Below are 12,563 nucleotides of genomic sequence, written 5' to 3'. Positions count from 1 at the left end.
GTAGAACAAGCTGGAGTGTCTCACGTTCTTATTGCCAGTGTCTAGTTGCTGTGGAGTGAAAGTAGATCACCAGGCCTCTCTTCCTAGGCACCTCTGGAGGGACTCGAACCTCCAACCTTGTGGTTAGCAACCCACATCGAAGTTTCTTTTCCTCGGGGAGGGAAGGGGGGTATTTAGGGCTAGATCCCCATGGTCCGTTCAGGGTGGATAGCAGTTGGAAAACACCAGGAATGAGTGTTGCCAGAGAAAGAGGATCGGGGTTTAAGGCCCAAGTGCAGAGTTAAGGCTCGAGACCCAGTAACTTTTCAACAGAGGCTTAAACACACATTCTTTCCGGAGTTTCCCAGGCTTGGTCTGAGAACGCTGGCAACAGTGCTACACAATTCAACTCTCGATAGCTAGTTTACGGTTCTGCCCTTTGGTGGGGTGGTTCGCCAAGGCGGAGAGAGTTACAGTACCAAATTGCAGGCCGAGGGGCCCGTCTGACCTAGATTCTGATTTTTTCAAGGAGTGATTATAGCTCTGGAGGCAGGGGTTAGGTCTCAGGGCCTCCACCAGGAAGCACATTGCTAGCCGTGGGGGATACTAAATTACAGCTAATTACAGGCTGTCTGCTAAGATTTTCTAATTACCTCATTTGCATTCGTCTTGCTTTCCTGAGGAGCCTGGGAGTGAGTGGGGTTTTTTTGAAAGCTAGGAGCACCTTCTCTGGGTTTTCAACCCCAAACCAAAGCCCCTCTCGGTTTCCCTTTTTGGAAAAACAAACAAACAAACAAACAAACAACCACACAACCATTGACATCTAGGCGTTTCAGACTCCTGAAAATCCATGAGTTTCTGAGTAGAATTTGTGGAAGTCCATGCATGTCTTTGCCACAGGACTGACGATTTCCAAGACACTCATGTTAGTCAGGGTACATTAGAGAAACTAATCCTCAGAAACTCATAAGTACGAGAGAGAGAGTTTTATATAAAGGGTAGGTGAACATTAAGAAAACATCCCAACCCAGTGCTGCCCAAGCCCACAAGTCCAATATTAACCCATATGTCCAACACCAACTCACAAAGTCCTCCTCCATCTCACAAAACAGACCAATGATGCCGACTGCAGGAGGAAAGCCGAGTCAGTGAGTGTGTAAGCATCTCAGCACTGGCAGGGATCTCCACATGGCTGCTCCAGCACCCAGGGCTGCATTGGGGTAGGTCCATGTGGCTTCTCCTTGGGGATGTCCTACAGGAAGTGAGCCTTGCCAGCTGAAGCAGGGAACTGGTTAAGGCAGCTGCACCCTGGTCCGACCATCACAAAGCAAGGGACCCGAGAACTAGAAAGCCGAGGCTCACTGAGCCATTTATCCCTCCGCCCTTCAATTAACCCCACATGTGTTTTTCGGTCAGGTTGGCACAATAATCTTTAACTATCTCAACACGCCTCTAAGTGCTTCTCGTTCCCCTCCCTCTCAGAGAGGCAAACCTCAGAGGAACACCTGTCTCACGGACTGGCCGGAGCTTGTATCAGACCTGAGCCCCCACCAAAACAGGAAGAACTAAGGACCCACCCTCACCATAGTGGGGCTTGAAGAAGTTAAAAAAAAAAAAAGTTAGTTACCAAGTATTTAATTAGAGAATCCGTTCTGTACATGAAATGAAATTAACACCCCCAACAAGCAAACAAACAAACCCATATTCAAGAAGCTTTGGGCAACAAAAGCCGATGATGTTTGCTAGAGCTAGGTGGCCTGGGTGGCATAGCAGTTAAGCACCAACTCCTAGCCAAAAGTTTGGCACTCCTTACCTATTCAGATATACCTTGGAATCGAAGCCCAGGATTCACAGTTGAGATGGTCCATAAATATGCATGGGACCAAGGGAACTGTCACAGATTCATGATTGGTGGCAGGTCAATAGGTCTATAGAAGCAGGAATGTGGCCATGACTGGGACATGCCTACCTCCTTGTTAGATAGAAGAACTTACAAGGTTGCTTCAAAGCCTTCTGACCAAGGTCGTCAGGGAAGGATAGGTCATGACTCATGACTAGTCAGCCCTCTGTACTATTCCCAGTATGGTGATCTCCATCAAGGACAGAGACTTCCCCTCCTTGTGCTGCCTGGAGAGGGTAAAGGTCATCTACATTACAAGGTACTCTGCCTGAGGGCAAGATTGTATCCATCCTTGGCCAGTGATCAGAAATAATTCAAGGGAGTCTTAATCTATGTGGGGACTCCCCCAATGGATTTGGGGCTGTCACTGTCATCTAAAGTCTTCTGCAAACGGGGTTGCTAAAAATGTAAGCTCCAATACAATTCCGAACACCTGATTAATTCCAAATGAAGAGGGAAGGAAGAGCGAGTGGAACACATCCTGGCCCACCAAGGCCCAAGGACGACATTCCTGCTCAGAGAGGACCACAGGGCCTGCTTCACCACGAGACACGAGGACCACAGGGCCTGCTTCACCACGAGACACGAGGACCACAGGGCCTGCTTCACCATGAGACACGACATCCATCACTGACCCATAACGCTATGAGGGACAACACTGTGGAGACACAGTGAGGGAATTGTGCCTGATCTGACCCCACCACATGGGGAGAAATGAATGCTAAGAGCATGCAACAGAGCAGCCGGGGGGTGGGGGGTGGGGTGGGGGGAAGCAATGAAGTCCCCGGGGAATACCAAAAATAGATTTTGGGGGGCCAGGGCATGACATTCCATCAGACTCAACCAGAGATCCTAGAGATCAACAAGCAGCACTGGAACTATTTATAGGCTTTTTTTTTTTTTCTTCAGTCACTGAGTTTTTTGTTGTTGTTGTTATTTGTTTTCTTTTGTTGCTTTGTTTTGCTCCATCTTGTTTTTGTACTTATTATTGTCTCTGTATGTCTATCTAGATAAGGTAGGCGGGCTAAATAATCTGGAGGAGAAAACAATGGGAACGATGGTTGGGGGGTGGGGTGAGGGATGACATGGGAGAGGGGGAGGCAGGGGAAAGGAAGGGGGGTGTCAACCAACCCAAGGGAATAGCACGTGATCTAAAATCTATGGCAAGGAAGGTATGGGCTGCCTGGTGAGACTTAATCAAGTGCAACGTAGCTGAGAGAAATTACTAAAACCCGAATGAAGGCTGAACATGAGAGTGGGGCAAGAAGAAAGTAAAAGGAAATAGAGGAAAGAACTAGGAGGCAAAGGACATTTCTAGAGGTCTAAATACAGGCATGTATATATGTAAATATATTTATATGTAACGATAGGGAAATAGATATATTTTGTACATATAATGTACATGTATTTATATATTAAGTATTAAGATAACAGACTGACATTGGGCCTCTACTCAAGTACTGCCTCAACACAAGCACACTTTGTTCTAATAACCTGGCATTCCATGATGCTCACCCTTCCTGACAAGATCACTGAAGACAAAATGGGTGCATAAGCAAATGTGAAGAAAGCTGATGGTGTCCAGCTACCAAAAAATATAGTGTCTGGAGTCTTAAAGGCTTGAAGGTAAACAAGTGGCCATCTAGCTAAGAAGCAACAAAGTCCACATGGAATTAGCATACCAGCCTGTGTGATCATGAGATGGCGATGGGATCAGGTATCAGGCATCAAAGACCCAGAACAAAAAATTATATCAATATGAATGAGGGGGAGTGCAGAGTGGAGACCCAAAGTCCATCTGTAATCAATTGACAATTACTTACAGACAAACCAGTCAGGGTGAATTATAGCACCAGTGAAACATACAACTTTCCTCTAGCTAGTTAATGCTTCCTGCCCACCACTATCATGACCCCAATTCAACCTTACAACTCTAGCTAGACCAAAGGATGTACACTGGTACAGATAAGAGCTAGAAACACAGCGTATCCAGGACAGATAAACCCCTCAGGACCAATAATGAGAATAGTGATACCAGGAGGGGAAGGGAAAGGTGTGGGGAGAGACAGAACAGATCACAATGATCAACATATAACCCCTTCCCAGGGGTATGGACAACAGAAAAATGGGTGAAGGGAGACATCGGTCAGTGTAAGACATGAAAGAAATAATAATTTATAAATTATCAAGGGTTCATATTGGAGGGAGGAGGGAGGGTGGGGGAGAGAGGGGGAAAATGAGCTGATCTCAAGGGTTTAAGTAGAAAGAAAATATTTTGAAAATGATGCTGGCAACATATGTGCGAATGTGCTTGACACCATGAATATATGTATGGATTGTTCTAAGAGCTGTATGGGGCACAATCAAGTAATAAAATACAGCACAATCAAATGAATATATATATATATATATATATAATTAGAGAGAGAGACAGAGAGAGAGAAATCCCCAAATTCATTTGCAGAGTCTCCATGTAGATTAAGCCTCCATTGAATTTCTTCTGGTCATTGACCAGCGGTATGAATAGTGTAGTGCTCAGGCAGAGTGCAATGGGAAGCGGCTTATCTCCAGCCAGGCCAGCAGGGGCAGCCAGCCTCCCATAGAGGCTTTACTGGTGCTCACCAGGCTAAGGGCTGCATAGTCATAAGTCCTGCCCGGACTGCCTTGGTCAGCAGGTCCTGGACCAATCTTGTAAACCCTTCTGTCTAACATAATGTATGTGTCCCAAGCAGGGTCCCATTCCACAACTGTAGTCCCACCTATCACCATGAGGATCTGGCAGTTTTCTTTGTTCCATGCTCTGTTTAAGCAGCTGCCCGACTGCACATCATCTAATGCCCTTATGACCTCATGCTAAGGGTTTGCCTCATGTGGATACTAGGTCTTTGTCCTGTTTGAAGCTTGCAGATTCTCTTTAAGTTATATTTGAGATTTGGGGTCTCTTTGGCACCTTCAAGCAGCATAAACAGGGTATAAACTATCCCGGGGACGTGGTTGCTGCTGTTGGCTGTCATTCTGTCAGCCCTGTACTCAGCTCAGTTCTGCCTATTACTGTGCCCTCCCCACAATCAGCGACATATCCAACCCAATTTACCGGCTGATGTTTGAAGTAGATCTGCAGGTTTTTCTTCGCAGTCTGTCTTAGTCTGCAAGCTCCTCCAAAACCTCTTCGGTCTCCTAGCACCACTGAAGCATCTGGTGACAGAGCGATGGGTGGTGATGGTGCATAAGGTACAATGGCCACGAGATGACTCCCATCTCCTTTTTTGGGAGGTGAGTGCTCTACAATTGGGTCATCGATGTCTCATTCCCTGGGTTCAGCACTGTATTAAAAAATCCTTGGCATTGGTCTTGAGTTAAGTTTGTAATGGTGAGATAGGAGGTGGACTGGAAGGGTGAAGGGTCCAGTCAATGTCTTGCTGAGAGCCAACTGAATTCCACACCTCCCTCTCTCCCCTCATGCTCATACTTTTAATTGGATGTCACCTCCCTTTAACAACGTTTCTCAGATACTCTGGAAGAACTGCTTTAATTCCTTAAGGGGAAGAGAGTGTATGTGTTTTGAGACAGTTGAGGTTGGGTCACAGTTTGATCTGGACCCCACAGGAGACATGGTTCCCCAGCACTGCTTGCAGGTGTGTTAGCAAGCAGTTGCACATCCCACTGAGCCCTACTTGACCATGTGAGTAAGCTAAGTACATCAGTCCTGTTGAGTGCAGGCAGGGGCATACAAATCAATAGCCTGCCTTTTTACCTGCAACTGTTATCCTTTGAGCCATACACCAACAAATTTCATATTACTCTATGCTTTTTTTCTCCTCCATGATAACATATGTTTTTAAACATTTAGTTTAAATCTGCCCAAACGTCCCATAAAGTTTCTGAGGTGTTGCTCAGGAGCACGAGAATCCAGGTCTGTGTATTGACACTGTCCTAACAACTCTGTACAAGAATTGGTTGCATGCCAATGGTTGCCACCACGTCCACATTTGCCTTAATATTCATTACCTGGCTGTCTCCTTGCTAGGAGATCTGCCATCCTTACCTCATCTCTCTTCCATTGCCTGACATGAACCATCTTCAGGTTCTGCACTGGGCATCCTCACTTACAGTCTGCCTTAGATTCTACTTTATGTTTGCTTGGGTGTAAACTCCTTGAATAAATGTTTCTTCTTTGTATCAGTCATACTGGGATAGTGACTTTGTAACGTTGTTGCAGGTGTGCTCTGGTCAGTTCTGACGTGTAGCAATCCTATGTACAGCAGTCAGACACACTGCCTGACCCTGCGCCATCCACACAAAGGTTATGCTCACTATCTCAACACAGTTAGTCCATCTCCTCGCAGGTTATGCCTTTTGTTGTTGTTGTTGTTGACCTTCAACTTTAGGAAGCAAGAGATCCCTATCCAGTCTCTCTTGATAACAAGTCCAAAGGTAGTGAGATGAAGTTTTGTAATCCTTGCTTTTAAGGAGCATTCTGACTGTCCTCCTGAGATACATTGTATATCTTTTTGGCAGCCCATAGTATTGTCTTTCTTTATTTTAAAAAAATCACTTTATTTGGGGCTCTTACGGTTCTTGTAACAATCCATACATCCATTGTGTCAAGCACATTTTGTACATATGTTGACAGCATCATTTTCAAAACGTTTGCTTTCTACTTGAGCCCTTAGTATCAGCTCCTCTTTTTCCCCTCCCTCCCTCAAACTCCCACCCTCCTGACCCCTTGATAAATTATAATTATTTTATCTTACACCATCTGCTGTTTCCCTTCACCCATGTTTCTGTTGTTCATCTCCCTTGGGTGGGGAGAAGGCGGGGGGAGGGGTGCATGTTATATGACGATCATCGTGATCAGTTCCCCATGGTGCTTTCAATATTCTTCACCAGCCTCATAATTCAAACATATCGATTTTTTTCAGTCTTCCTTAAACAATGTCTAACTACGTGCAGGATCAAGGCGATGGAATATGTCCTGGCTCAGACCAGGGGCACCTTATGTTCTTAAAGTAATAGCCTTGCTCGACAACTCTTCAAGAAGTTTGTCCAGCAGATTTACCCAACGCCATGCCATTTACCCAACTTAACGCCATGCCATTTTACCCAACTCAATGCCCTGCCATTTTACCCAACGCCATTCAAATTTACCCAATGCAAGGCAATGCAATTTTTCAAAGTAAGGGCTCAATATTTGTTGATTGATTGACATGAAGAAATGTGGTAAGGCTGTTAAATTTGTTATGACAGAGCAGCAGCTCAGCCTAGTATCTGCCTATCCAAGATGAAGAACTTGGCTACATGCTGAACAACTCCTTAAGTTATTATGACATTTTACATTAATTATGTATTTCTAACTATACTTTTCAGTTGTGCGCATAATGCGCATAATGATTATTATGCTGAGCAGTATTTATACTTACATGCGTAGTAGTTCTTATAAGTGACTGAAATTAGTAAAGCTTCACAGCCAAACCAAAATATTAAAATTTTTCTTCTCTTCTCACATCTTAACTGTTATGAATCAAATCGTGGCTCTCCAACATACTTATGTATGTTGACATATAACCTCTGTGCTGGGAATGTACTGTTAGGAATTCAGCTTTCCTTGCTATGTTATGTTAAAGACCATGTCTCTGTGGGTTGTATCCTAAACCTGATCACTTCTGAGTTACTGAAAAAGGAAAGTAGATACACACTAGCACACATCCTGGGGAGGACAGGTGCTATGTGAAACCTGGGCTGTCTACAAGCAAGGAAGGCACAGACCAAAGAACTTTCTCCTCCATCCCAGCCTCCACTCATTCCATCTCCTTTGTTACGACCTAAAGGTAATCAACGTTTAGGATTAATTTCTGATTGATTATTACAAAATGTTTCTTCATAGAAATATCTCCAGTCCTTCCAGCAAGTGGATTTCAATACGCAGTGACCCTGTAGGACAAAACAGCACTGCCCCTGTGCTTTTCCAAGATTCTCAGTCTTCCCAGGAGTAGAAAGTCTCATCTTTCTCCTTCCAAGCAACTGGTGGTTTGGAACTGTTGGCCTTGTGCTTAGCGGCCCAGTGATAATGCACCACACCACCCAGGCCTGGAGAGCAAGATTTTGCTCCCTTTCAAGAAGTTTTACAAAGGCAGCATGCAGTATACTTTTGGGCACCTTGCATTTTTCTATTTGATCAAATCTTTAATGGTCGCTCTGTGCCAATACATTGAGCTGGCTCTTTTCTTTGGGGTAGTGTTTTATACCCCCTTGAGGGCAGTGGTTATGTTGTGTGGCAATCCCTAAGGCCAGCAGTTCCAACCCCCAGCTGCTCCATCGTAGAAAGAATGGACTTTCTACTCCCGACAGCGTTACCCTCTAGGAAACTCACAGGGGCAGTTTTTCTAATAAGAGACTGCATATCATACTTTCTTGAGCCACTCCCCTAATGATGGACATTTATATTATTTCCTGTCTTTTGCTAGTGTACGTATTTATCCATTGGGTCTTTTGAAGTTTCCACGTATATAACTAGTTATCAGTGGAAATAGCACTATCTCGTATTTTTAATTCTTAGAAATCTAGCTTCTTTTCTTATATAATGAAACTGGTTCACATTTTCAGCAAGTCTTTCATTAAGCATGACACTAGTGGGTACCCTTGTCTTATGTCTGACTTTTGTGTTTCTATCTAAAGAGTTGTTGACTTTGGGTGAATGTGGTTATTGGAGATAATAATTTATCAATTTCTATTTCATTTACTGAGAGTTACTTTAAAAACAAGTTATGGAGATAAAAATTTTCCAGCTATATCTTTTAGCTCCAAGAGAGATGACCATATAATTTTTCTATTTATGCCTAGTGTTTAGGATTAATGGAATCCCTAATATCTAATAATTCCTGCAATCCTGGAATAACCTCCACTGGACCATTACATATAATTATTTAATATACTTTCAGAGTCTGTGTGATGATACTTTAATGTAGAACATTTCCTCAATATTTGTAAGTGAGATTTAGGAACTGTGTTATTCCGGGTTGACTAGGGAAACACATCCAGAGGCACTTATATATGTCTAAGAAAATACTTTATATCAAACAGTAATTGTATATTCAGAAAACATCCCAGCCCAGTCCTGAGCAGGTCCTTATCCTGATATTAGCCCATATGTCTGTTACCAATCTATACGTTTCTCTTCAGACTCATACAATGAATGCAATTAAACCGAATGCAGGAAGATCACAGGCCAGTGGGTGGAAAGTCTTTTGGACCCAGTGGGGGTGGAAGCACCTCAGCGCTGGCATGAGTCTCCATTTGACTCCTCAAGCTCCAGGGCTCTGGCTCCATCAGCGTAGTGCCATGTGGCTTGTCAATAGGAATGTCTTGCAGGGAGACAAGCAGAGAATCTATCTGGCCTCCAGTGAGCTATTTCTCTTCTTTGCACCTCCAAATGAGGTCATCAAGCTGTGACCCCCAGGGGTTGACAGGCTAGACTCCACCCCTTTGCAAGTTGACAGGAGATTATGTAATTGCCACAGGAAACTAATTTTTTTGTTTTTGTTAGGAATGAAATTTGTTGTGGGAAATCTTCACAGTTTTTTAGATCAACTGTATATTCAATTCACAAACCTGGTTTGGAAATTTTCCTTTATGTTCCCTATCTGGGTATTTTAAATGATGTTGAAATCCCCTGTTTATTTATTTATCTATTTTTTTATTTAATCATTTTATTAGGGGCTCATACAACTCTTATCACAATCTATACATACATCAATTGTGTAAAGCACATTTGTACATTCATTGCCCTCATCATTCTCAGAACATTTGCTCTCCACCTAAGCCCCTGGCTTCAGCGCCTCATTTTTCCCCTCCCTCCCAGCTCCCTACTCTCTCATGAACCCTTGATAATTTGTAAATTATTATTTTGTCATATCTTGCCCTGTCCAATGTCTCTCTTCACCCACTCTTCTGTTGTCCGCCAGGTGACCAGATTTTAACATCGGTAAAGCGGGACACCATTGATAAAACTCATATCCTGGCAAAATAGCCACATGGCAGCCAAAAACCGTATACCCTAGCTTGTCGTGCATTCTTTCAAAAAATTCGGGACTTTTTAAAAAACGCCACGGGACGTGGGACAAATTGTTAAAAATCTGGACTCTCCCGCCAAAAGCGGGATTTCTGGTCGCCCTCCCAGTATCGCCACTCACACCACTGGTCCTGAGGGGTTCATCTGTCCAGGATTCCCTGTGTTTCCAGTTCCTATCTGTACCAGTGTATATCCTCTGGTTTAGCCAGATTTGTAAGGTAGAACTGGGATCATGATAGTAGGGGAGGAGGAAGCATTTAGGAACTAGAGGAAAGTTGTATGTTTCATCGTTGCTACACTGCACTCTGACAGGCTCCTCTCCTCCCCGAGACCCTTCTGTTAGGGGGAAATCCCATGTTTTTAAAGGCTCATCGTATCCTTTCCTGTGAGGTCATTTTGGGTCCGGTGACCCTTTAGTTGAAGGATGAGCATGCTGTGATGGTCCAGAAAGTGGACCAGCTGGTCCAGAGGCTCTTTGAATGCGTTCAGTTCTACCATCCAGCCCATCGTGTGCCCTGGATGACCAAGGGCTCTAGGTAGTCAGAAGTGGGAATTGGACCTGTAGGGCAGATGCGAGCTGATGACATCTGGGATGAAGGAGGAAGGAAATGGAAGGGCGTGATACGGGTGGGCGAGCACTGTGAGAAAATGTTGCAAGAGTTTATGCTCAGGGAAAAGGAACAACTGCTTCTTCCCAAAGTCTTTCCTCCCAACTCTGTATTCCAGCCTCTACTAGGGGCCTGTGTTAGTCTGGGTACCAGAGAGAAACAAATCCACAGAAACTCATGTATAAGAGAGAGTTTTATATAAAGGTTAAGTGCACATCAAGAAAACATCCCAACCCAGTGCTGCCCAAGCCCACAAGTCCAACATTAACCCATGTGTCCAACACCTGTCCACCAAATCCTCCTCCATCTCACAAAACATAGGCAATGATGCTGACTGCAGGATGAAAGACTAGTCAGTGAATGTGTACGCATCTCAGCGCTGGCAGAGGTCTCCACACAGCTGCTCCAGCACCCAGGGCTGCATCGGAGTAGGTCCATGTGGCTTCTCCTCAGGGATGCCTTGCAGGAAGTGAGCCTTACCAGCTGAAGCAGGGAACTGGCTAAGGCAGCTGCACCCTGGTCCAATCATCAGAAAGCAAGAGACCCGAGAACTAGAAAGGCGAGGCTCACCAAGCCATTTATCCCTTCGCCCTTCAATTAACCCCACAGGTGTTTATCAGCCAGATTGGCGCAATCAATTACCTCAGGGCCCCTGTCTTATTTGCATAGCTGGGAAGGCAACGTAAGTCTCCCCTAGTTTACTGAACCCCTTGGAAACCTTTGTAGGGGATCCTTTGAGTCACATCACCTAAGGGAGCTTGGCCAAACAAGAGTGGACCCATCTGCCCCCAAAATTCACCTAATTTGCATTCAACAGGAGACCCAATTTCTGCCAACATGCCCTGTGGCTCACAGATTCTTAATGATCCCGAGATCATAGACATTCCTTTCATGCTGAGTCTTTGATTTTCTGAGACGCTTTCTCCACATGGGCTTGTGGGGAGACCACCCACCCCAGTGCTCAGCTAACTCTGCTGTGAGGTGGTTTCTCAGGGCTGGGAGTTGCCTGGGTGCTACCGAAGCCAGAGTGGCCACATCCCCTTTTCCCTTCCACTTCCTGTTCCCATTGAAGGATGCTATTTAAGGAGGCAAAGAGAAATTGATGATCTATAGCATATGAAGTCTAATGAGCAGGGGCTGGGGTGGGCTTGGGGCTGTATAGGTCATGGGGGAGGGTGAAAAATGGGTAGAACCAAGGTTGACAGGAAAGCAACTACTTGAGAAGTAGGGTAGGAGCTTGCAAGCTGTGGAAATCCTAGTGTTGGACTGGGAGGGAAGGGTTGGACCCCAAGCTTAAGGTGGGTCCACGAGCCCCCGAGAAGCTGCAGCTTTTAAAGATATAAACTGTGGGGCATGTGAGGGGCAAGTGATAGCAAGAATACCCCGAACCCAATCTAACCCGCTGCCATGAAAGTCGGTTCCAACTCGTAATGCCCCTGGGTTACAGGTTGGAGTCTGTGGTGGTCCGGGTAGACTAGAGAGACAAATCTAAAGAGACGCAGATGTGTGTAAGAGAGAACTTTATAGCAAAGAGCAATTATATATTAAGAATACATCCCTGCCCAGTCCAGAATAAGTTCCTAAGTCTGATATTTGCCTATATGTCCCATACCAGTCTATAAATTCCTCTTCAGACTCACACAACACATGCAATGACACCGAATGCAGGAAGATTGCAGACAAGTGAGCGGAAAGTCTTGGGGATCCAGTGATGGAGGAAGCGTCTCAGTGCTGGCATGGATCTCCACATGGCTCCTCCAGCTTCAGGGCTCTGGCTCCTTCAGTGTAGTTCTCTGTGGCTTGTCAACAGGAATGTGTAGCAGGCAGTATGTCCCACCTCCAGGGAGGAAGATTGGAGTTCCCAGAATCCTCAGGAGAAGGTCATGCCCACACAGTGGCCTCATTGGCTGTGACCTAACTGACAGGCTAGACTCCACTCTTTCGCTCAAGTTGACAGGACGATGATGTTACTGCCACAGGCTCCTAACCACAAGGTCAGTAGTTTGGA

This window comes from Tenrec ecaudatus, chromosome 2, assembly GCF_050624435.1.
Source record: "Tenrec ecaudatus isolate mTenEca1 chromosome 2, mTenEca1.hap1, whole genome shotgun sequence".
Classification (NCBI taxonomy): domain Eukaryota; kingdom Metazoa; phylum Chordata; class Mammalia; order Afrosoricida; family Tenrecidae; genus Tenrec; species Tenrec ecaudatus.
This window is presented reverse-complemented; position numbering follows the sequence as displayed.